At 44.4% G+C, this 26,569-nt stretch overlaps 1 protein-coding gene across 4 annotated transcripts in view; it reads left to right on the forward strand.

Moving 5' to 3' along the window:
• Positions 1-26,569, forward strand: part of LOC146813780 (uncharacterized) — a 222,294-nt gene that overhangs the window by 51,523 nt on the left and 144,202 nt on the right. For 3 of the 4 annotated variants that reach the window (XR_014962900.1, XR_014962899.1, XM_085610247.1), the window contains exon 2: positions 24,059-24,158. The exons of the other annotated variant lie outside the window; for it this stretch is intronic. The gene's annotated coding sequence lies outside the window, so the exon portion shown is untranslated. The remainder of the gene's footprint in view (positions 1-24,058; positions 24,159-26,569) is intronic. 4 annotated transcript variants of the gene reach the window in all.

Genomic DNA, 26,569 nt, shown 5'->3' on the forward strand with positions numbered 1-26,569 from the left:
TCGGCAGAGAACCTCACCCGTAAAAATTACTACTCCGCACCGGGAAACCTTAGCTACCCAGGAGTCTTACCTAACTGGTCGGACACAGATACTCCTTCGGCTAGGCGCATGATCCACCCGTACGTTAATGGGCTGAAACAATAAATGTATACAAACGGAGTAAGATGCATATCATTAGTCTCGAGCTGTTAGGGTGGTCAATCCCCTCTACTCACAGATACTCACGTTTAAGCCCAGATGGTCACGCCAGTATACCTGTCCTATCCATGCGACTGCCAGTAAAGGACTGCCCACGGCAAAATACGCCTCTTAACTAAGTAGCTAGAACTCGTGTATAGATGGTTTCCTTATCTGGGCTCACAGCTTGACTGCGCATGCGTGAGGCACCTCTGGTTGTACGCGTGCGTGTGTCGAAGTTACTACACTACTATGCCCCAATCAGGGCAGCCCGTTTCTAGCTAGAATCACGTCACTAAAACGTAAAACCTTGACGCAGTCAAGCTGTGAGCCCAGATAAGGAAACCATCTATACACGAGTTCTAGCTACTTAGTTAAGAGGCGTATTTTGCCGTGGGCAGTCCTTTACTGGCAGTCGCATGGATAGGACAGGTATACTGGCGTGACCATCTGGGCTTAAACGTGAGTATCTGTGAGTAGAGGGGATTGACCACCCTAACAGCTCGAGACTAATGATATGCATCTTACTCCGTTTGTATACATTTATTGTTTCAGCCCATTAACGTACGGGTGGATCATGCGCCTAGCCGAAGGAATATCTGTGTCCGACCAGTTAGGTAAGACTCCTGGGTAGCTAAGGTTTCCCGGTGCGGAGTAGTAATTTTTACGGGTGAGGTTCTCTGCCGATATTAGTGTTCTACACTCTAAGTGAGATTCCCTCGCACTAGCCCATCAGATAGGAACTCAGATACCACTTACAATATGGGTGCTTTGAGGTGAAGAATTGTGTAAAATGCCATGTACGGTTGTGGTGCCCACATGTATATTATGGATTTAAGTGCCTGCTTTAACGTGGGTAAGATGTGCACACGACTGTGGCACACATATGTTGTATCAAGTTTTACTGATAGACATCCCTACTGCTGTTTCTTTTTCTTTTTCCTAGATACTGACCTGGAGCCCACTTTTCATCATCAACCTGTGACCACACTGAGGAACACAGTTTGTGGCCCAGAGCGGTATTGAGGGTATTTTATTATGTCTCACCAACCTTCACGTGCACTTAATTTTAACAATTTGGTCCTGACGAAGCGCCATCGACCTCTTATAGGCGGAAGAAGCGCGAAACATGTTGACCTATGACCTATGACCCCTGGGCATAGCGTGCCTCTAGGGTCATAACTTTTCAGCAGTCCAAAGCCTGCTAAGGGTACATCTAATAAAATTTGCTGCATGATGACCCTTTTTTACATATTTTTTACACCAACTAGCACGCACTTCATTTACCCTCCATCAACAACCCACTCCCCACACACCCACATGCACCATCCGGCGGTCCTCAAAAGATCTCCGACAAAGAGACCCTTCGCGGGGCCCGTAGGGAATTGCAGCGCCGGCCCTACGAGGAGCAACCGCCCGATGATGAAGCATGACACCCTTCGGGGTGTGTGAGGGCAATAGAGGACAAAGAGTGGTCTTCCAGTTTCATGAGTGGGTTTCCAATCTAGGAAATTTTCACACTCTGCTTTCCTTTTTTTCTTTTTTAAGGCTTGGTGACTTTTTGCACCCGCCCATAGGAACTGTGTCCTCTTGGTTTAGGAAGATTGGCAGTCAGATGGGTGGGAGGAGTACACCTGAGCTCTGAATAGGGTTGTGCTCTGCTACCACAATGCTGGCTCCACCTCCTGTGGAGCGGCTGATGTCTCTGCCCTGCAACCTGAATAGAAAGGCAGAGTCATGTCAACAGAGTGCTCAAGAACTGGTTTGGACTGGGCAAGGGCCCCTCAACCCCAGAGGAACAAAGGAATTAGGGGTATAAGTATTGGGACCCTGCTCCCAAGAAAGGAGATCCTGCTGAAACAAGAAGAACCTCTGCCAGAGGAGAAGGAACTGGGAAAGCTGTAGGAGGAGTAACTGTCCCTGACCTGGGGGATTGGCCTGCAGTGGTTGCCTTGCTGCTGAAGGAGAGGAGAAAGGCTGCTAAAGACTTTACTTCAACTTGTGCTTTGAAAAGATCTCCAAGGGCTTGAACTGAGCTTGCCCCCTGAACGAAGTCCCAGGACCAGTGGACTTCACCCCCAGCTCCCCAGAGTCTTTTTGGAAGTGCCTGCTGCTGTTGTTGGGCCTTCTGAGGGACTGCGTGTTGCAAGGAGCTGGAAGCGCGACACAAGGAAGAAAAACGTGCCGCCGTCGGAGCCGCTGTCGTCGCAACTCGCAGAGAGTGTCGCCGCTGCAGCATCGCATCGAGCGGAAGCGTATCGCATCATTCCGTAAGTGTCTCGCAACGCCGAAGAAGCGTGTCGCCATCGCAGCCATCGTAGCTGTCGCATTGCACCGCATCGAGAGAAGAGTCTTGCATCGAGGAGGAAGCGTGTCGCCATCGCAGCCATTGTAGTTGTCGCATTGCACCGCAACCAGAAAAGCGCCTCGCATCCATGGAGAAGCGTGCCGCCGTCGGAGCCGCTGTCATCGCATCTCGCAGAAGGGGTGTCGCCGCTGCAGCATCGCATCGAGCGGAAGTGTCTCGCAACGTCGGAGAAGAGTGCCGCTGCCAAGGCCGCTGTCGTCGCATCTCGTCAAAGGTGATGCCGCTGTAGCTGACGGATCGAGTCGAGCCTTCTCGCAACATTGGAGAAGCGTAACGCATCTGGAAGATCCCGTCTTTATTTCTTTTGCACCAAGAACTTCAACGCAACTGCATCGCTGCAACACTTTCGTTGCCCTGCGTGTCGCATCTAAGGTACATTGACTGAAAGTGTCGCATTTAACAATTTAAGAGAAACTAAGCAATCTTCTACCAACTAAGCAACCGTATTGTGTATTTTTAATCGTTTAATGGTCTTGTGATAATCCTATATAAAGAATCCTTATTTTTAATATTAATACCTGTGTGGTGTCCATTTGTAGTGTTGTCACTTGGTTACTGTATGTGTTCACAAATGCTTAACCTATAACGCTCTGAGATAAGCCTTGTCTGCTCGCGCCAAGCTACCTAGAGGGTGAGCAAGGGGTTGTTTTAGTAGTGTAACCCCTCATCCTGACTATAGGAAAGGTTCCCTGCTTGTCACAAGTACCTACCTGTGCCAACCAGAGAACCCGGATTCTAACAATTAGCTTTCTGAAGTCGTGGGTGTTCGTTATATTAAATCTGCACCTTTGGCAAGGTGGGGGGGGGGCAGCTCAAGGCTTTGAATGCACTCCCTTCCATTGGCTTAGGTGAACTATATTACACCCCCCCTTGCCTTACACCATGCTGCGCTCCACATAGGTGCGCGTGGGCTGCTCTTCGCCATGGCTATAGAGGTGTAAGCTGTTTGCACACAGCAGGATGTCATCGGCAGATAAAAATCATTACTTCCCACACTTGAGCGAGACACAGATGTATCTAAATGCCCCCTTACTGGACAATGCAGGAACGGTAAAGGGGCATTTATTTCCCCACCCCTCACTGTTGCAAGGTAAATTTCAATTTTCTACACCCCAGCTCTAAGGCAGTGCACTTGGGGCAAGAAATAGGGTGACTTTACGTGGCCTTGTAAATATGGGCAAGCACATTGCGCCACCGTTGCGTCAAAATAAGTGGAACATCGGCGGTGCGATGGGCTTGTAAATGAGACCCTCTGTTTATTCTAAAACAGGCCTGCCGGACACAGACAGGCCCAAGAGGGGACAGATCTATGCAAGATTTTCATGAGAGTCAACTAAAATTAATCTATATTCAATTAATCACAAACCATGGAGCTGATTTACATGGGCTGTGGTTATGCTGAAACCCTGTCATGCATTCCTCACTCCTGTGCCTGCCTCCCTTCCAGAACTAACCTGAGGCTGCGAAGTACATTGGGGCTCATTTACAAGCCTCTTGCGCCGCCGGTGCGTCACTCTTTCCCAAGTTAAAAGTGACACACCGGCGGCGCAAGGGGCTTGTAAATAAGCCCCATTAGTACTTCCTGTTTCTCTTGAGACTACCTGACCTTGAGTGCCTTTTTTAAATTGTTTCTATTTTTGTCCGTTTAAATTTCTTTAGTTCTTCTATTTTAAGTCTATGGAACCGAACACTGAAAGGTCTTGAAAAATAGCACCTTTGCCCTGTATGGGGTAATTAAAGGGACTTCTAATGGCAGTGCAGGTGGGGGCACAAAGCATTCTGTTTCAACGTAAAGTAAGAGCCTGAACACTAGACCGCAGATGTCGCTGCGGAAATGACGCTGGGGTTCGCTTTTTGGAACAGATGGGCCCTCGTCTCGAGCCGTCCAAGAGGGCAGGCTGTGCATACAAGAACTGACTGTGACAAGCACCGAGTGACATTTGCCTTGTACCCGCTTGGGACGTCAGCCGGTGGCCAGCACCACTGACAAGCCAACATTTTGTCCAAGCGCTTACGGTGGTGGAAACCTGCTTCTTGGCGCTTCGGAGAGTGGAGATGCAAAATGAAATTTCACTCACCCACTCATGGATTGAAATTTCATCATTTCATAATCACCAGCATGTGTTCTGGTGCCATTGCAATGTTCCTCTATTAACATAAAGGTCTTTTTATGCAAATTATTTAAAAGGTCTAGGCAACATTGCTGTGACGCCAGCGTAATTCGCGCAACTTTGCACCATGGTGCAAGGGTGCCTGTGTTGGCACTAGGCACCCAAAAATGGCACAAGCGCAGGGATGAGGACAGGAATGCATCATATTCTTTTAAATACCGCCCACTCCTGCCCTTTCCCGGTCACGCAGCACAGCAAGGTGACTCGCTGCGCCGCTTTTTTGTAAATATTCTTGTTTCAAAGCCAATAGATAACATTGGTGCGAACTCTTTCACCTCTGGTGAAAGGAATGTCCCCCCCTCTTTCTGTATCCAGCCAGCCGTGTTATGCATCTCCCCTGGGGTCTTGTAGCCCAGTACAGTTTCCCATCTCTGTTTTAGGCCTTTCTTTTCTTACACGCCTTAATAAGACATATAAGGGTCTATTGTTTAATTTGCGCTGGTTTCATTTGCTGACAGAACCTTGTAAAAATGAAGCTCACCCAAGCTGCTACTTTTTGCAGATGGTGGTTGCAGGTGATGGGCATCAGCACCCACTTTCAGGACCAGGACATATTTGTCATCATCAGACTTTTACTCAGAGTAACAGAGACAGAGAGAAATAAAGAAAAGGGAGAAAGAAGGAGGGAGAAAAATATAGAAAAATAGGAGCAAGTGGAGAAACTAGGGATAAAAAAGAACCTTTAAGAGTGAGTTAAAAAAAATCGCGACCATTGGGACGTGGAAGAAAGAAGCATCAACGTTCAAAACGTGGGTTTTTAATAATTAAGGGGCATATTATCAAGAAACGGCGATAAAATTATCGCCGCTTTAGCGGCAGAAAACTGCCGCTAAAGCGGCGATAAAGGACTTGATAATATGCCCTTGAGAATTCCCATAGAAGCCCATGTTCTGGTGTCAACATGGGCTTCTATTGGAATTCTCTGTGGCATATTATCAAGCCCATTATCGCCGCTTTAGCGGCAGTTTTCTGCCGCTAAAGCGGTGATAATTTTAAAGCCGTGCTTGATAATATGCCCCTAAGTGTCTCTTTCCAGTCATGTTTGATTTGAGTTCAGCGCCAAGGCCCCTCAGGGTATACGAGCGCTCTATGAATCTTTTTAACATAACATAATGTGGAACTAAAACTAGTCTGTCCTGGTATTTGGTAAACCCGACATTTGGCAGTGCCAGAAGAGGGTTTCTACTAAAAAACACGGAGCACTTATTTCTTTTTCACAAATTAAGCACTGAGATAAAGTGAAGCTACTGGGATTGTCCAACAACTTGGATGACATACTCACGCACAAGAGGCAGCCAACTAATTTAGAAATGAACCTAAGGATACTTATAAGAAGACCTTGTCCTGGTTTAAATAAAGTTATGCTCGCTTTTTTAGTCCCCATTTTTATTTCTTTGCCCAGCTTTGATGATTATTGGACCTCTTGAGCTTGTTCACCTGCTGAGAGGAGTCAGGTCCATACACCTGAACTCTGCAGGGTCATTACGGATTTATCAACATTTTTTTAAAAAGCAACCCACGACTCTAAATCAATTACTTTTTGTTGAATTTACACTGTTTGAAGATGACTTGGTGGCCTCTTAATCTCACTTAGGGGTATGTTTCATGAAGCTTTTGCATTTGACTCGTGAGGGACATCTAGTAACGACTAGTGGAACTGCAGCTTGATGCAATAATAATTTCAATGCTTTTGCATTTGACTCGTGAGGGACATCTAGAAATGACTAGTTGAACTACAGCTCTTTGTAGAATTATTTTGATATTGGATACTACAATATTCACTGCCCACTGCTAATCTCGTCCCATAATGCTTTGCAGGGCCTTTGGTTGGGATTGTATTTTTACCAATAACTGTGCTTGGGATGGTCCTAAGAGGATGGAACCACCACCGAATCGTTCAAGATGTACTTTTTGTTTTTAAGGCATCTGCTTGGTCCTCTCCCTAGGTTAGGGAGGATCCTAAAATCATCACCTCTCTCACTGCTTGCTAATTTATCATTTTCACTTTTGTGAAATGACTACATGCATTTTACTATATAGAGGTACTTATTTTATCATAGCTTGCACTGTGCAAGATGTTGTTTACAATTATTGCTCAGTGCAGGCAAGCACACAGTGCAAACAGCTATGTTCTATGCAGTTTGCGTAGCGTAGTTCAAAGTGTACTTCGTGTAGCTACGTGTATTGTTACTACGCAAACTATGCCCAGGGTTAGTAATTACTCATTCACTTGACGAGAAATCTTGTATTGTCATATGTGAAATGCGAGCAGCTCAGCCTGACCTGTTTTCTTTTTCCTTGCATTCTGTGACTTTTAACTTTATTATTTCAATCGAAGATCACAAATGCTACATTGCAAAGAAAAAAAGCCCACTCCACTTCAGGCCTCCATTCAGTCAGATGCTTACTAAACTCTCTGAAACAGGTTTCAAATTTTGGAGGATTTTGCAAATTTTTAAGAAAAAAAACAGCAGTGTATGTGTGCAGGAGATTACCCGGGGTCTCACTGTTAACAGAGCCCTCAACGTTAGTGGCTGGTACCTTTGCTAATGAAAATTCCCTTTACAATTTTGTGTGTTTCTTAAGGCCCATTTTAACAACATGGCACTAGGGATCACAAGTGAATTGGCAATCAAATGGGCATGGACCTTGTTACAATGTCTACGTCACTGCTATAATGATACAGGCCATCTATAGTGTGAAAACCACAACTATTGCAGGTCACTACTATGCTCATTACAAGTATGTCCACTTGTGGGTGGACCACCTGGGGCCGTATTACATAAAGTGCCCCAGGGCACAACGTGCATGCGCAATGACTTTCTGTGCCACCAGGGCACTTCGTTATTACAGAAGGGATTTCAGCCACCTATGCAGCTCTTTCTATAAAAACAGATTGGCATAGCTCCATGCTACTGATGGAAGCACTTTACTTCTGTGCCCACACCATATTATGGATATGGGCAAAGAGGCGCACTAACTGTGTGCCACAAAGAGTTGGTGAACAGTCAGTGAGCCCCATGGGTGATCCCTGCAAGAGAAGAAAGGAGTTCCCATGGATTGCCCAGACATCCACAGACATCCTGCTGCAGATGGCGCAGTCAGTCAGTACAGCTGCCTGCAGGTGACCCTCCATCCCTCTTTCAAAAGCAGGCCGGATGCCGCCTGTATTTTGAAAGGTGGACCGGCTGCTTCAAACAGCTAGCCTGCCTTTCTCTAATGTACTACCTCAGGGCAGGCGCCAGTTCACGGCTGCCCTATCAGCTCTCATCTGTAATAGGGTGAACTGTCCCCGTTTGTCTCCATTGCATCTAGTTATGGGTGCCCGGCACCACATCACAAAATACGGCCACTGTTCTTGCGAGGCAAATATTTTTCCAAATACCATAGAGTGTGTGATTCGGAGGGGTGGTGAGTGTTTGCATGATTGGTTGAGTTCTTGCTTGTGAGTTTGAGAATGCGGTTCTCAGGTCGGCCGTTGGATTTGATCCGTTGTGACGAAAGAGGCCCATTGCCCTTGCTTGTTTCAGGGCCCATAATAGCCTTGTTATGCCACTGTTTCTGCCTGTGTGATCACAAGATGGTGGTACCCATGGGCCATGCAAATGAGGTAATGCCTTTGCCACTGCACCTGCTTCTTAATAACGATGCAGAAACACGGACAAAGAGGCTTCAAGAGGTGCACTGACTGACAGATAGAAACTGGCACACAGAGATGTACGGCCACAAGCATGCTTTTAGGTGGAAGTACTGGGGAAACAGTAACCACCCCCCCGGGCATTGCCCTCCACGTGGCTGCTATTGAATACAGCACCCGCCCATGGCGCGATCTTTGTCCTCTCTGGAAGTCTGACTGGGTCAGGTAACAATGACAGATAGAGCGGCGGTTTCAAACTAAAGCACTATGGGGCATATCATCAAGACAATTATCACTGCTTTATCATCTGTTTTCGTCCGGAAAGCGACGATAATTGTATCGCCCTATCAGCATGAACACGCTAACGTGTGTTTCCATGCCTCAATGCCCTTTCCCTTAATGCCCAGCTTTGCATCTCTAATGAGATGCAAAGTGGGCGTTCCTCCCAAAAATAACTGGAGAAATGTCGCTTACCGACATTTCTCCAATTATCAAGCTGCATGCAAACAAGCAGAGGGATAAGAAAAGTAGCGCTAACCTTGGTTATCGCTACTTTCCTTACTCCTGCTTTCAGGTTGACTTAGCCATTATATCCAATGGAAGGTGGATATAATGGCAAAGTCCACCCTGCCCTATCAGCAAGGTATCGCCTGTTTTTTGTGCGATTATCGCTGGTTTTCCAGCGATGATCGCACATTTTGTAGCTATCGCTGGTATTTTTATCGCTTTTGAGATAAGCGTCGCTGATAGCACGCTATCTCAGTGATAAAATACACCGATAGCAGGCGATAATTATCCTAGCGCTAAGTGCGCTTAGCGATAATTATCGCCCCCTCTTGATGATATGCCCCTATATCTCACTTCTGCGCGCTCCCCAGTACGTGCACTGTGGAGAGGCATTCTTTTCTGCACTCTGGTGCTTGGTACCAATCTGTGCTAGCTCACCTGATGATGCAGCGCCTGGCACAGAACAGGACCAAGTGCCAGATAATAGTGTATTTTGCCCCCAAGAATCTATATTTTATATCTGTGAATTTTCCACTCGTCCATAACATTTGTGGCATAGAGCAGCGCAGCAAGTCATCTTGCTGTCCTGTGTCACTGGGAAAGGGCAGTAATGTGCAGTATTTATCCAGTGTGATGCATTCCTGTCCTTGCCCCTTGTGCTGGCGCCATTTGGCCAACTCAGGCACCCTTGCATCATTGCAAGCAGGATTGTTTGTGTGCAGGAGGGTGAACCTTTCTGCACAAAAACAATCCTCAGAGGCTTTTTCCTCTTTCTATGCGTGGTGCAGAAAACATAGAAAGAGGAAGTAATGAGGAGAAATAAAGTTATTTCTTCTCATTACACCTCACCTGGGGAGGCGTACAACTTTGGTGCATTCCGAGGTTTACAAGTCCTTGTTAATCTGGGAATGCGTCAAAAACCATGGGAGTTGCATGGGAACACCACCACAACACCTATGGAACGCCTCCCTTGCACAGGCGATTTGGGCTGCGTTGCCTTACTCCAGATTTTTGAAGCCATTCAAAGCCGCGCGGAGTGGCTTTTGCGCTGCTTTATAAATCAGACTGAGAGGCTTGCCTCACGCACGGACCACTTTCAGTGGTGCAAACTGCAAACGTGACACAAGCCTCTGATAAGTATGCCTGTTGGTTGCATTATACTGGGCAAATAATTCAGTCCCCCAAAGACATAACTGACATTTAAACAAATGCGAGGGAAGGTTTGCCCAGCTGCAGAAACGCTCAAAGGGTGTTGGGCTTGGCATTGCACACCCCCAGCCACCCCACTCCAAACACAGACTGATCCTCTCCATCAGGGCAGGCTGACCCTAATCCAGCAGAATCTTAACCCATAACGATAGTGAGGAATGAGCTGTTCGCCTTGTAATTCATCAGGTGGACGTCGGCTGAGCAGGACCTCTGCTTCAGATGCAGGAGGTAATTCATCCTTGAGCTATAATGTGATTAACCGGCTACTGCTGCATGGGAAACTGGGACCAGGCAGAATCCGAGCTGGTCCTCTGTCCCTGAGCTGTCCTTGAGGCACATCAGTGGTACCCAGGTGCCGCATCCTTGGGTTCCACGGCTGGCACCAAGCCCTCAGCTGCTAAATCTGGAATAATCAGAGATGTGTCTGGGGCTTTTATGTCGAGTTTGTCCAATCAGACCAGATGTAATCCAGACGTCAACTGTGAAAAGGCCATGACAGATACATGAAAATGCGATGCCTTATTCACAAAGTGCGCCTGAGGGCTGCCCCTATGTAATTTTTTACAAAAGCATCTATGAGTACGGGAAGTTGTACTACAGGAGGACTCATTCACTCAGGAGCGGTCCATGTAGGTAAGAGCAGTGGGGCGGGGTGAGGTGAGGTGGGGGGGAGCGACAGACAATGGCGAGAGGAAAAAATAAAGAAACAAAAAAGAATGCCACTTAACTTGTGCTCGCCGCATCACTGATGCAGTCATTTATTTTCCCTCATCGTCGTCTGTCGACTCACCCCTCCCCACCGCTCTTATCTGCACAGGCCGCTCCTGCATTCACATACCCTGGCTTTCTGAATCACACCCTAAACGTCCAACTCCATAATAATAAAAGTGCAAAGAGGGCGCAGTCCTTTCTGCCCCACCGCTCTTATCTGCACAGGCCGCTCCTGCATTCACATACCCTGGCTTTCTGAATCACACCCTAAACGTCCAACTCCCTAATAATAAAGGTGCAAAGAGGGCGCAGTCCTTTCTGCCCCACCGCTCTTATCTGCACAGGCCGCTCCTGCATTCACAAACCCTGGCTTTCCGAATCACACCCTAAACGTCCAACTCCCTAATAATAAAAGTGCAAAGAGGGCGCAGTCCTTTCTGCCCCACCGCTCTTATCTGCACAGGCCGCTCCTGCATTCACATACCCTGGCTTTCCAAATCACACCCTAAACGTCCAACTCCCTAATAATAAAAGTGCAAAGAGGGCGCAGTTCTTTCTGTTTGTACTAATTGTATATGAATATTCGCTCAGCATTCCCATTTTACTTGTTTTTGGCTCTGTTGACAAAAGCATGCAAAGGTACGCACTCTTTATCACGCAGTCTTGACCCCACAGCACTTTACCAAGGGGCATATCAACAAGGGCTTTATCTCTGCTTTTTTGGCTTTAAAAGACAAAAAAGGAGAGATAAAACTAGCGCCCTATCAACAACAGGGTGCTAACATGCAAATTTGCATGTTAGCACCCTTTTACTCTACGCTTCCCCTTGCATCTCTAATGAGATGCAAAGGGGGCGTTCCAGAGTAAAATAATAGGAGAAATGTCGCTAATCGACATTTCTCCTATTATCAAGAATGTCGCTAAGCCTGTTAGAGACAAAAAAAGCAGCGCTAACCGCGGTTAACGCTGCTTTTTTACGTCTGGTATTTTTCTGACTTAGCCATGATATCCTATGGAAGGAGGATATCATGGCTAAGTTTGTCTGTCCCTATCAACAAGGTAACGTGAGATCATCGCTGGGTTTCCAGCGATAATCTCACGTTAGCCTGTTAGCGTGAGGATTTTTATCGCTATTGAGATAAGCGTTGCTAATAGCACGCTATCTCAGCGATAAAAATTCACGCTAGCCGGCGATAATTATCCTAGCGCTAAGTGCGCTTAGAGATAATTATCGCCGGTTGTTGTTGATATGCCCCCAAGTAGGTAAGTACCACACAGGCCCCTTTTTGGTGCTTTACCCTCACTGTATTTTTTTTAAAATATTATATTTGTAATTAGAATGTTATGTATTATAATTATATTTAGAACGTCACCTATCACACTTATAATTACAAGGGATTTAAGGGTTATGAGATAGGTGATGGTAAGCGAAGGTAGAGGTAAAAGAAGGTATAGGGACCTTAGGGTTCAAGCAGAAAGAAGTAAAGGGAGTTAAGGAGTTTTTACGATTCAAGGGGCATATCAACAACAACCGGCGATAATTATCGCTAAGCGCACTTAGCGCTAGGATAATTATCTCCGGCTAGCGTTGATTTTTATCGCTGAGATAGCGTGCAATTAGCAACGCTTATCTCAATAGCGATAAAAAATCCTCACGCTAACAGGCTAACGTGAGATTATCGCTGGAAACCCAGCGATAATCTCACGTTAGCTTGTTGATAGGGAAAGACAAATTTAGCCATGATATCCTCCTTCCATAGGATATCATGGCTAAGTCAGAAAAATACCAGACGTAAAAAAGCAGCGTTAACCGCGGTTAGCGCTGCTTTTTTTGTCTCTAACAGGGTTAGCGATATTCTTGATAATAGGAGAAATGTCGCTTAGCGACATTTCTCCTATTATTTTACTCTGGAACGCCCCCTTTGCATCTCATTAGAGATGCAAGGGGAAGCGTAGAGTAAAAGGGTGCTAACATGCAAATTTGCATGTTAGCACCCTGTTGTTGATAGGGCGCTAGTTTTATCTCTGCTTTTTTGGCTTTTAAAGCCAAAAAAGCAGAGATAAAGCCCTTGTTGATATGCCCCACTGTACCACAGATGCTAGGGGGACCCAACGGAATCTATCCAGGCAAGAAGCCTCCTGCGGGGATGGGAGAGGTGCTTTGGGGAAGAGGTCAGTCTTGGGAGTAAAGAGGCAGACTGACCTAGAGACCGCCGGGAATGAGGTGGTTTCCAACAAAGATTAATGCTGAAAGAATCCGGCAGTTCGAGACTGAGGTCCGGCGGGATAACTCAAGACTCTACCAACAGGGTGAAAACTATTGTATGCAAAATATTATTTTCGCTGCAACACTTTTGACAGTGACAAACTTTACAATGTCAGAAAGTAGCAAAAATTGCCATGTTTGCAAATCCACACTTGTGGGCGCTGCTAAAAAAGGTTTTGTTGGACATTTTTGCACCAAAACCTTGTGAGATCTGAACAGCCTCTGGCATTGTCTCCCAAAGTCCATGTTTATGGAACTCATCCCCTCCTTTTGAATTTTTTTTAAATGCAATGTTTTGTAAAGTAGTTGAAGTCGGTGCAGTTTAGAAACCGCGTCATGCAGTTGGCCAGAGAATTCTTTTATGATAATGAGGTAAGTGGCAACCCACGTCACTCTGCCATAGGACCGAGTGCACCTGTGTATCAGGCTGACTGAGGTCACGGGGGGGGGGGGGGGGGATAGATCCCGGGGGGGGGGGGGATAGATCCCACGGGAGGGGTACCTTCACAGCGCACTGGGGCAGGTTCACTAGTAGAGCCCAATACAGATCAAATAAACACATATGTAAAAGACTTTTCTGTAAAGTTTAGCATGGCTTGAGAATCTTCAGGGCCAGCTTCAGGAATACTGGTGTAATGGGACATTGCACTGAAATGAAAGACAGACCAGAGAAAACTTAAAGTACGGTTTGGTTTAAGAGTTGCTGCTCCCTCCCACAGCATTGTTTCTTTCTCTATTGCCCTCTATGGCTTGGCACTACTTCTCTGTGTAGTAGTAGCAGCGATCTGTGAGTACCCCCTCAGTGCATGATTTCTCTACACCTGCCGCCACCGGTGGGTTGGCGCGGTCCCTGTCGCACTCTGTGCTGAGAGGAGCACTGCAGGGGACCTAGGATCACTATTGATTCGATGACGCAACACTGGGGACGTTTTTAAAAATGTTTTACATCAATATGACTTATGCACACAGAACATATATGTTAAATAAATGTATTTGTAAATTTATCGAAAGTCAGTTGCCAAAAAACAATTTCAATAGTTCTGTGGGTAGAGGTGAATTGATGAAGCTAACCAACATCTTTGCTAGCCCTTTACCAGAGGTAGGTGGACTTGTTCTGTGGGCAGGAGTTTCAGTGGTAGGAGAGCGATGCCCAGGGCTGAGAAAGACAGGCCAACTGCCTTTTTTGTTATGTTAAATAAAGTACAAGTTACAGAAGACAACATAGAAAGGGGAGAGAGAAGGGTCCCTAGGGTGTAGTAGGCCACATGATGGACATGATGTGGACCAGTGTTGCCAGATTTTGAGACCCGTCCCAAGCCCAAAGACGCTCAGGTATAAGCCCAAATTCAGCCCAACGCAGACCAGTGTCAGCCCAAAAACCAGCCCAAAGTCGAAACTTTCACATTTTGCAAAAGTAGTCTTCAGAAAACATTTTAGGCATGAATCTAAATTCTATTCAGTATACAGATAGTGGGACCTGTGTTAATAACTACTCATTTTCAAGACTAGTCACCAATTTGACCTTTCATCTTGTATATCTGTCACCACAGAACCAAACCCGAACCTGGCCTTCATGAATGACCTCCACAAAAGCGGATTATAAACCACTTCATGTCTATGAATAGGATTTTCAATGCTATTTCAACAATGTGGCTCGAAAACAGAATACTAAAAAGGTTATGCAGAATTAACACCACACATTGCTCTACATATTAAGAAACATCCCATTGTATTAAAGTAATTGCAACACAAGGGGCAAGGAGTTGGCCTAACGGCTAGGGCGATCAACCTCGAATCTGAGGAACTGAGTTTGAGCCTCGGCAATCATCCTGTGATTCTGGGCAAATCACTTAATCTCCCACTGCCTAACAAAAATGATTGTGTCCTCATGTAATGCATCTGGTGCTATGTAAAGCGCTCTGATGCCCGATTCGGGTCAAGTTCGCGCTATATAAAACTTGGCAACAAAAAAAAAAAATTGTTGTTTGGCACAGCTTAACATTCTATGTACTTGTCTGAAGATATTCAACAACAAAAAACTCCTTCACAATGACAGTATGGGACAGCAGCAAAAATAAACATCGCAGCAGGCAAATCTGCATTCAGTTTTCATGCAACACAAGTGTAAATAAATGTGAAGCAACAGTGTGAAAACTGAGGGTTGCTGCAGTAAGACAACTCTCCAGCTAAAATGCAAGGAGAAGCTAGGAATGAGACAGTCACCTACTCTGACCAATTCCCTGCCCTCTGTTCCAAAGTCCTTCACCATGACCATGTACTCTGGCACTAAAAAGTATAGAGGACATTGTTGTTTCCATTGTGTTGCAGCACCTGCTCGACTAAGGCTCCTAGTCTTGGCAAGCAGCAGATGGGTTTTTTGGGGTACAGATGAATGCACGACTGTTGGAGCAGAAGGGAAAATGACCCAATTTCACAGAACTTTTGGCGACACCCTCAACACCGACACTCCCTCAACTTTATTGATAATGTCATACTGTTTGTGTTCCATCCCACTCCATTCCCCTTCCTCATTAGCACTGTCCCCCTCCCACACCACCATCGCCCTGGGCCCTCTCATGAGGCTCCTTTACTCCTATCGCCATCCAGGGCTTGAATTATTCATGCTCATAACTTTAAATTCTCAGCAATGATTGCAAACACCCTAAGGTGATCCATGCCAGCAAAGCAGTCCATGTTTACATTTCACGTGTTTTACTTCATGCAGTGTTCCCCAAGAGTATTTGCTTTATCCAGATGATGTGTTTCTCTAGTTTTAGTTTCACAAAACATACTTTTATATTACACATTGTGGCATGAGTCACCTTCAGGTCTGGGTGAGTTCTTGCAAGTAGACATTTACGATGGGCACGATTGAGGGTCCCGAGACTGAAGGCAGTACTGATTTCTCACATTGCCTGCCACCGTGTCATTTAGGTGTTCAGACTAAATGCACATCCAATCCTTGGCATCTTAGGAGAATGCATAAAGAGATGGTCATAGAAATGTCAATTGTAAATTAAAGCACTACTATGCATCTGCACAATGATGGCTACAATGTGTAGGAGTTATATATCATGCATTATATATTAAGAGCACTTGGTCTGCAGAAACACAGAGTCAGGATTAAAACGCTTTGACGTTGTTGAGTGTGCTAATAAGTCTTTATTATCCAAAGTAACACATTTTAACAACCTTGTAATTACAAACATTGAGGATAAAAACAACGTTCTAAAGTAATGCCTTACAGTTTTCATGCAGTTCCTTGATGTTGGGTCATACCTCACTGTGCTATATAAGAAGGACTATGACATATTAGCTGCAAATAACAAAAGGATCTATGTGTTAAAAGCAGTGGCGGACGGTAATTTTACCAGGGAGGGGGCGGTGGCCACACATGCACACATACACCTCACTTACAACCATGCATTCACTCACGCACACACACCCATTCACAACACTGACACATTTATTAATTTATTTGAGAGTATTATATAGCGCTAGCTAGATACACACATTAATACATACATGCATGAAACATAAAAAAACGCATAAAACGTACCTTAACTGCAGCTCTCCGAGAGGGAAGCCTCAAGGGTCCCAGGAGAGATGGGACTGCTGCCTCCCCTCATTGGCTGATTGGAAGGCAGCAGTCCCACCCTCGTCACAGAGTGGGATGGGGTCAGTGAGACTGCTGACCCCACCCCACTCTGTGACTAGGTGCCAGTGATTGAAACTCTGCCCTGGGTACTTCAGGTTATTAAAACTGAAGCCTCAGGTACGAGGCAATCGGTGGTGCTCCCCTTCATCACAAGGGGGAGGGCCTCAAGGCACTCTTGCCAGACTGAGGTCCCGCACACAGGGCTGTGAAAATTCTCAGCCTGGCAAAGTTCGCTCAGGCAGCTGGCAGTCTGTGCATTTAGTGCCTGTCCATCTCCCGCCTGCCTGACCTGAACAGTAAGAGTGTCTGTCCGGCTGGCCTTTGTTCCTCTGCAACACCCACTGATTTTGATGCTGCCTCCTATTTACAAGGGTGGAGTTAAGAGGCGTCAGTACCAAAATTAAGAACAGGGAAAACCTGGTCTTAAAATGGCAAAACTAGTAGAAATGCTTAATTTCTCCAAGTTTTTTTGTTTCTATGTGTGCTGCACAGTGCAGCACACATAAAAACAGCAAATCACCATGAATGATTGCTCATGTGCAGGAAGGTGTCCCTTCCTACACAAACAATCATTTTAAAAGATGATTTGCAACTTCTGTGTGTGCTGCACAATCTAGGACACATAGAAGTTACAATTTGCCATTCTGGATTGTTTATATGCAGGAGGGAAACGTTCCTGCACATAAACAATCATTACCTCCACGCTGTCACCCTTGTACTATGGTGCAAGGGTGACCGCAGTGGTGCTAGGCAGCTGAGCTTAGAGCCAGCGGTAGGGAAAATGCAGGGATATGCCGTACCTTTGTAAATACAGCGCATCCCTGCATTTCCAGAATGGTGGAGCGTGGCATTAGCAATGTTTGCATAATGCCACGCTTCGCCATTCCCTTGTTAATATGCCCCTTATTTTGGTGTGCGTGCAATGCCTGCATTCACGATCCCTGGTGAGTTGCACTACTCCTGCTGAAACAAGGCCAATGGAGGTATCAATGGGTGAGGCGGACTTGCCTCAAGGGTCCTGTGACCTCAGTGACCGAGTCACTATTGCCCCAGGGTGTGCTGCTTCATACGTCTTCCCGCAAGACTGGAGGTGAACTTCAGTATAGATTGTGGTGGACAGGCCTTCAAGGTGCTAAGACAACAGGGCTTCCAAGGTCTAGCTAGTGCTTCTAAGGTCTAGCATGAGAATGTGCTCCCTCAAGAGAGTGGTTTGGTAGACTGTTCGTGAAGACTGAACCTGGTTCCTCAGTACCAAATGTGGCAGCTCTGGACATAGTGCCACATCCTTTCCCAAACTGAACACCATACTGTCCCACTGATAGAAACTTGCACTGCCTTCAGTTACAACCCGATTGTGCCCCGCTATAAACACCTGGATGCAAAAAAAATGTAACAACATCCTGGAAAAAGCAAACTCTCATATGGAATGCAAGATTAAGTAAAGCATGTGACATGTAAGCAGAACAACATCATTCCCTTAACACTTTTATACTCATTATTAAGAAATCAAGAGTGTTTTTGACTGAAACATTAAGCACATAACTACAGGGCCCGGAAGGGACCCGTTTCATTGTACAATGCTTAAATCCTTAAAAAATGTAGGCAATATGGTTTAAAAATCAACCAGGTATTGCAGAACCTCCAGGAATGGTGCACCTCCCTACCCAGAGAAAACAATGCTGTTCAAAGAAAGACTGAGAAAACAAAAGTACCGCTTCACTGGCAAACTCTGTAAAGTGGCGCTACTGTGGTTGGGTGTTAATAAAACCAATCTGGCCACTTTTGCGACCGCTCTGTAATGCTTTATTAGTTATTTATTTTTTGTATTTTGAACCTGTTTTTTCTCTTCGTCCCGGGGCTGCAACAGTAAAATGTCAGAAGCATTTCCAACAAAAGTGTTACTTTCTTTTTTGGGATCCATTTCAAAAGGGAATGAATGAAGAAAAGTAGAGGAAACAGTGGGTAAGAGACATTTATTGAAGCACGGCTTCAGTGAGTTAGGAGCAGCGAGAGAGAGAGGGACAGAACGAGAGGGAAGAAAAGGAGGAAAGAAAGAGAGGCAACTGACAGCAGCAGAGAAGGAAAAGTGGACACTTGGACTAGTAATCTTACCGTAATAAACCTCCTGGGCACCTAGGGACTCCCAAGCGCAACAGGAGCGTGCTGCAGGATAGGCCGACCAGTCCTTGTCTCAACGCTCCTGACTCCTCCTCTCTTGAGCCCCACTGCACTCTGAGAGCCTCATTTATGAAAAGTGACGCATCGCTGCGTGAAAACAGCGATGCGTCACTTTTCAATGCGCCCTCCTTGTGACATTCTGGATGCGTCATATTTACAGTATGACGCATTATGTCGCAAGGAGTTACAGATACGTCAGTATTTCTGACGTATCTGTGGGCGCAAAAATGATGCTTTCCTGGAGTGTGTCAAAAAAGTGGCGCAACTTCAGCAATGGGTCATTTCAAATGGGCACTGGATTGTAAAAACCTTGTAATGCCTAATGTGGCGTTTTTGGAATAGTGCAATAAAGCGTTGTTTCAAGTGAGATTCTGAGAGAAGAGAGCTAACTATTTTAAATAATTTGTAATACTTGAGGTACTGGAGATGTCTAGCTGTGGGATTAAGTACGACATTGGCATCGTAAATACCAAGGTGTGGAGTTGTTCTGCTTATAATGAAATGTTAAGCTTGTTGCTAGGCTAGAATGTTATTTCTTGAAAAGCATTGAGTCACTTGCAGCTCTGAAGCTGAGCTGGAGGTACCTGTGTTCACTCTACAATAAAGATCACTTTTCCTCTTCAACTGGCTTGAGGTAGATCTTTACATTGGCAAGAGTCCCTTCCTTGCAGGTGGGACTCGTATTGTATCATTTTAATAAACATGGGTAATCAGGGGTAGGGGTGGGCGGAATTTGCGTAATTGACTTTCGCAAATTATCGCGAAATTGCGCAAAATCTTAGCGAGCATGCGGAACTTTCGCGAAGATGCGGAGATTGCTTTTCCCGCCTGTTCGCAATGTGTTTTTGCATGCTCGCGGGGAAATATATCTCCATGCAGTCGCTAATGGGCACGGCCATCTTGCTCGCGATGCTTATTTCCTGTTCCGGGTCGAATGACGTGTTCGTGATCGCAATGACGTGTTCGCGATCGCAAACTCTCGTGGGATAGCATGACCGGCTACCAACAATCCAACATCTCGTGGCGCACGCGAACGGATAGGAAAACTCGTCGGCGAACGCAGGGACCCGATAAGTCGCGACCGCACGCGCGAGAACGCATTTAAAGTGCGAACAAGAAAAAGACTTCCGTTTCGCGGCAGATTGTGAAAGTTTTGACATTTTTGCCCTCTCCGCGGAACGCAAAAATGTCAAAATATCGCAAATTCCGTGAGCAGAACGAAATTTACCGCCCAGACCTAATAAGGGGTTGTCTGCACCACCATCTTTTCTTCCCACTCTAGGTGACCCGGCTATTCTGTGGAAAGATTGGAAGAAATTATTTTCAACCTATATTCTTGCAACAGGTGCCGATAAGTATGGTCCTGTGCCTAGGCAAGCCATCCTACTTCATTATTTAGGTGTTGAAGGACGGCGTCTATATGAAAACCTTCCTGAACTCTCTTTAGGAATGGGTGATGGTCAACCAAGCAATGTTTATGAAATGACAATGCAAATGCTTGATTTATGTTTTACTACTAAAGTGAATGTTGTGTGAGAGAGACATAAGTTTCTGTGCCGTATGCAGAAAATAGATGAGGATATTGCAACTTATGTTGCAGCTTTAAAAAAGGTCTTTCACTTACCTGTTGCTTTGAAGGTTGGGCAGGCTCTTTTATTGGTGATCAAATAGTTAGGTGTACTAATAATAAGAGAATACGTCAAAAACTTCTTATTAACGATCCAACATTATATAAAGCGATTCAAATTGCCAAATGGTTAGAGCATACTGATTTGTGGATAAGAGAAATGGAAAATTGTAGCAACTCATGTAGCAATTCCGCGGTGAAAAAAGAGCAAGCTGAAAAGGGGCTGAGATTCAGTCATGTGTAGAGGAAACTAAAGTAGTGAAATCTTGTGTTAAAACTCCTTCTCTCACTCCTCTCAACAAGTTCAGTAATAACTCTAGTAATAACCCTCATGCGGATGCTGCTGCTCCTGCAAGGGTTGTTAAATGCTATCGTTGTGGAGCCCCTGGACATATAGCTTCCAGTTTCAAATGTATGGCTAGGAACACATTATGAGGAACGTGTGGAAAGAGAGGTCATCTTGCCAAAGTCTGCAGAACAAAGACTCGATTTGGTCAGGTACAGGAGGTGGATGACACTTGTGAGAATGTTCAAGAGTTGATGCTGTGTATCGACGACTTTGATGTTCCTGAAATCTCTGTGGAGTCATACCATGACCATTCTGTCTTGGAATGTGATAATGTTAAAGAAAGTACATGTGTGTTAGAGAAACCTCACTGTATCATAAATTTGGATAAGCATGATGTAAAGATGCTTGTTGATTCAGGAAGTTTGTATACCTTGAAGTCAAAAGATATCTATTCCAAAGTATGGAAAGAGGAATGCGATGTTGAATCCTGGATCAAGCCTGATATCAAAGCTGTTGGATATGGTGGGAAAACAATTGATATTTTGAGACTAAAGTGGATGACGATCTCATTTAGTGGGAAAAAAGTATATGGTCGAGTATACCTAACAAAACAAGGGTCCAACTTATTAGGTTGGCGCCATCAAAAAGATCTGAATATAATTCTCAATCCTAATGCTGATGTACCGGTCATGTCTACAATGGTTCATGATATTAATACAATGTATCAATAAATTTAATGGGAAAATATCCTGAAGTCTTTTCTGATAATTTGGACAAACTTAAAAAAATTTCACACAGGATTATTTTAAAAAGAAATGCAGTTCCGATTGCACATAAAGTGAGAAACTTACCATATTTGATGAGAGGTCCATTGCAAGATGAGCTCACAAAATTGCTTGCACAAGGTATTGTAGAGCCTATCGAAGCCTCTGAGTGGTTGGCCCCCATTGTAGTCGCACCTAAGGATGGGGGAAAGAAGATCCACTTATGTGTGGACTTGCGTGACTTAAATAAGAACATTTGGGTTGATAGGCAACCTTTGCCCAATATTTCCGAGATGTTGACAAGTATGGGTGGTGGTGTCATTTTTAGTGTAATTGATGTGTCTGCAGCGTATCATCAGATAGATCTGGGTGAAAAATCGAGACACCTCCCTTCATATGTCACACCGCTGGGGGCATTTAGCTGTTGCAGGATGCCATTCGGCCTAGCATCTGCCTCAGCGGTGTTTCAGAGGGTAATGCAATGAATTTTTGATGGCATGTCTGATGTCTTATGTTTTCAAGACGATGTGTTAATTGTGGGTACGGATGATGCACATCATGAAATGGAACAGGTCCTGAAAAGATTGAGAAGTAATAGGCTGACTATAAAGAAGGAAAAATGTCAATTGAAAATGAATTCTGTAACGTATCTGGGACATGAAATATCTAAAGATGGTATCAAACCTAAGAAAAGTATTCTTACTGCCATCAAGGATGTTCCCACTCTTCGCAATAAGGACCAGTTAAAATCGTTTCTTGGCCTAGCTGAGTATTGTTTGAAGTTCGTGAAGGGATTCACAGAACTTGTTGAACCTTTGAGGTTACAAATGAAGAAAGGGGTCTCATTTGATTGGACTGATGGTTGCGATTGTGCGTTCAACCAGATAAAGAATTGTATTGCAGGAGCTCCCACTCTTGGTCATTTTAATGTTAAGGGCAAGACTTACATTACGACTGATGCTAGTGCTATAGGGGTTGGTGCAGTCCTGACTCAAATATGTGATGGGGATGAAAAATCATTGGGTTTGCATCCAGAAGGTTACGTGATGCAGAATTATCGTACTCGGTAATCGAAAAAGAAGCTCTAGCTTGTTGCTGGGGAATAAAGCATTTTAGATATTTTGTTTGGGGTTTACCATTCAAAGTTCGTACAGATCATAAACCACTGGTTCATTTATTTAAAGGAGGGAGAGGCCTGGAGGATAGTGTCACTCCCAGAATTTCCAGGTGGATGCTGTCAGTACTTGAATATAACTTTGTGGTTGAATATGTTAGGGGATTTAGAAATGTCGTAGCTGATTATATGTCAAGGATGCCTATAGAAACAATTAATGTAGATGTGGATGATGTTATTGAAGAGGTATTTCATAGCAGCAATGGAGAGGCTGCTTTTAACAAACAGGAATAGAAAGATGCTATGTTAAATGATGATATTTTACAGTCCGTGGTAAGGTGTATATCAGAAAGATGGAGTGAGAACCACATTGAAGATGTTCGCTTCAGGAGTTTTCACCATGTGGAGGAGGAACTAGGGGGCATATTATCAAGAACGGCGTTAAAATTATTGCTGCTTTAGCGACAGGAAACTGCCACTAAAGCGGCGACAATGGGCTTGATAATATGCCCTTGAGAATTCCAATAGAAGCCCATGTGCACACCAGAACATGGGCTTCTATTGGAATTATCAAGGGCATATTATCAAGCCCATTATCGCCGCTTTAGCGGCAGTTTCCTGTCGCTAAAGCAGCAATAATTTTAACGCCGTTCTTGATAATATGCCCCTAAGTGTTTGTGATGGAAAATTACCTAGAAGATGTCAGATTGTACCACCGGTTGAATTGAGGAGGAAGATTGTGAACATTGCTCATGAGGGGCATCTAGAAAGAAATATGACTAAGAGGAGAGTGCGACAGTCATATTGGTGGCCCGGTATGGACAGTGATATAGAGGATGTGGTAAAAGAATTTCATGCCTGTGCCTAAGCTGATAAGACTAAAGTAATTAGACAATCTCCTTTAGCATGTGGGTCATTTCCTAAGCGCCCATGGGAAAGAGTTGCGATAGATTTTTTGGGTCCCATCGCTAAACTTGGGTCACATAGCAGGTTCCTGGTGCTTCTAGTTGATTATCATTCCAAATGGTTTGTGGTTGAATCTACAGAGTGAGTGAGTACGCGAAAAGTCATTGCATTCATGGAAAGGGTGTTCTTGAATGAAGGGATTCCGAAAGTTTTGGTGTCAGACAACGGTGTTCAATTGGTGTAGAAGGAAATGCAAGAATTTTTGTGCAAATTTGGGATTAAACATGAGAGGGTTGCTCTTTTCAGGCCTCAAGCCAATGACTTAGTGGAAAGGATAAATCGTGTAATAATGGAAAATATCCAATTATCACTTTCTAATGTATTGTCGTGGCTTGAAGAACTTAAGAAGCTTGTCTGGTCATATAGAGTCACGCCACATTCTATGACTGGTGTATCACCATTTATATCTCCTAAAGGTTGTGAGCCCGGTGTCAAGGAAGTTCCTGGATGGCTGAAGGATAAGGACTGTGTGTGGGTTGATCGAACTGCTGTAGAGTGATGTGGCCCAGCGGCGAGGTATTATAATGGAAAAAAAGGTGTAACGTACCTTGATATGAGAGAAGGAGATTGGGTGTAAAATGTGGTGGGATTGTTCTAAAGGGAGACAGCAAATATTCTAGGCCCATACAAGTGAGAACTGCAAAGAAAGGCATTGTTATTCTGTCAGATGGTTCTGCTTGAAGCACTGGAAATGTTTGCAAACGTTTTTTTCTGATAACTAATGTTTATGTAACATTTTACTAATGTTATTCTTTATATATACCTTTTGTTGATTTATTATTAAAGGGGAAAGATGTGTGGAGTTGTTCTGCTTATAATGGAATGTTAAGCTTGTTGCTAGGCTAGAATGTTATTTCTTGAAAAGCATTGAGTTACTTGCAGCTCTGAAGCTGAGCTGGAGGTACCTGTGTTCAATCTACAATAAAGATCACTTTCCCTCTTCAACTGGCTTGCAGGTAGATCTTTACACAAGGTTAAGAAGATGGCTAGTTGTGGGATTAAGTATTGCATTGACACCTTAAATACCAAGGGTTCCGGAGATGGTTAGCTGTGGGATTAGGGTTTAGAGTAACACCTCTAACACTAAGGGTTCAGGAGATGGCTAGCAGTGGGATTAAGTATTGCGTTGACACCTTAAATATCATAGGTTCAGGAGATGGCTAGCTGTGTTATTAAGGATTACAGGAGTAAATCAAAGAACAAGAGTTCAGGAGAAGGTTAGCTGTCAGATTAAGGATTACAAGAGTCCTTCATGTAACACCACTTTCTATAATGATTAAAATCGAATATTGAAATGAAAAAGGGTTTTCTCCTACTTTGAAGGGTTTGCAAATAAAAAATTCTGAATTCCTGGTGAGAAGTTCTTCCATAATCTCCTCTTAAATACACTAAACACAGATACTCTAACTGCAAATGCTGTTTAATGCACAGGCTTAAGTTTTTTTTTATCCACTGTAATCCTTAATCCTACAGTAAGACATCTCCCATACCCTTGTTCTTTGAAGTGCTCCTGTTGTAGTCCTTAATCCCACTGTTAGCCATCTCCAGAGGGAAACAACCTTTACAACGCAGTCATTACATCGCACTACATTTACAACGCAGGCATTACATCGCAACATCCTTTACAACGCATGTCATTACAACGCAGTCATTACATTGCATGTCACTACAACGCATGTAACTACAATGCAGGCACTACATTGCATGTCATTATAACACATATCATTACAATGCATAGTACCCCTATACTATCCAAAACTTACCCTACTGTTGCACCCCCTGGAGTTAGAATTGTAATTTTTACCCCTACACTATCCAACACTTATCCTACTGTTGCACCCCCTGGAGTTAGAATACTAATTTTTACCCCTACACTATCCAACGCTTACCTTAAATGCAATGTAATTGTATGCGTTGTAATGGTATGCGCTGTAAAGGTATAATGCGATGTAATGGAATGCGTTGTAAATGTAGTTTTAAAAAATTCGTTGTAGTGGCATGCGATGAAAATGTATGTGTTGTACAGGATGTTGCAATGTAAAAACTGCGTTGTAAAGGCATGCATTGTAAATGTATGTGTTGTAATGTCATACATTCATCTCCAGAACGCTTGTTTTATTAGGTACTTCTGCCATTCTTAATCCCGCTGCTATCCATATTCTGAACTCTTGTTCTATGAGGTTCTACTGCAGTCCTAAATCCTGCAGCTAGCCATCTCCTAAATGTTTTTTTTTTAACCACAACTAGCCATTTCACGAGACCTTTGTCTTTGAGCTGTTACTGTTAGCTTTAATCCCACAGCTAGCCATCTCCAGAAACCCTTGTTTTATGAGGCACTCCTGTAATCCTTAATCTCACACATAGTCATCTCCTGAACCCTTGTTATACGAGGCACTCCTGATATTCTTAATCTGACAGCTAGCCATCTCCGGAACCCTTGTTACATGAGACACTCTTGTAATCCTTAATCTGACAGCTACCCTATTCCCGAATTTAGAATCTGCTGCATCACGAAACAGCGTGAGCACTGTACTCAAGGGGCCAAGACTGGATGGATAGGGTTAGACTTGAGTCAAGGTTGTTGGTGTGAAAGATGTCATTCTGAGACATGGAAATGACCATGGCAACATATTTGGATAGAAAGGATTGGTAATCAAGGAAGGAATAGAAGGAACAAAGGTCTGAGAGGAGAAAAAGACTCAAAGGAAAAAGAATGTGTCCCAAAAAGAAAGGAAACTCTAGAATGAAAGGTATGAGAGTAAAAAAGTAGCAGTAGAAGAAAGTGAAGATGAAAGAAAAGGGAGGAAGCACCAGGAAAGAGATGGCATAAGAGGAAAGAGGAAGGACAGTATCAAAGCCCTGTGCCCACAGTGTCTCAGTACAGTCCCACCCTCAGTGTGCCTTTCTTAGGGTTTCACATTAGCAAA

This window comes from Triturus cristatus, chromosome 6 (assembly GCF_964204655.1).
Source record: "Triturus cristatus chromosome 6, aTriCri1.1, whole genome shotgun sequence".
NCBI classification, from domain to species: Eukaryota; Metazoa; Chordata; class Amphibia; order Caudata; family Salamandridae; genus Triturus; species Triturus cristatus.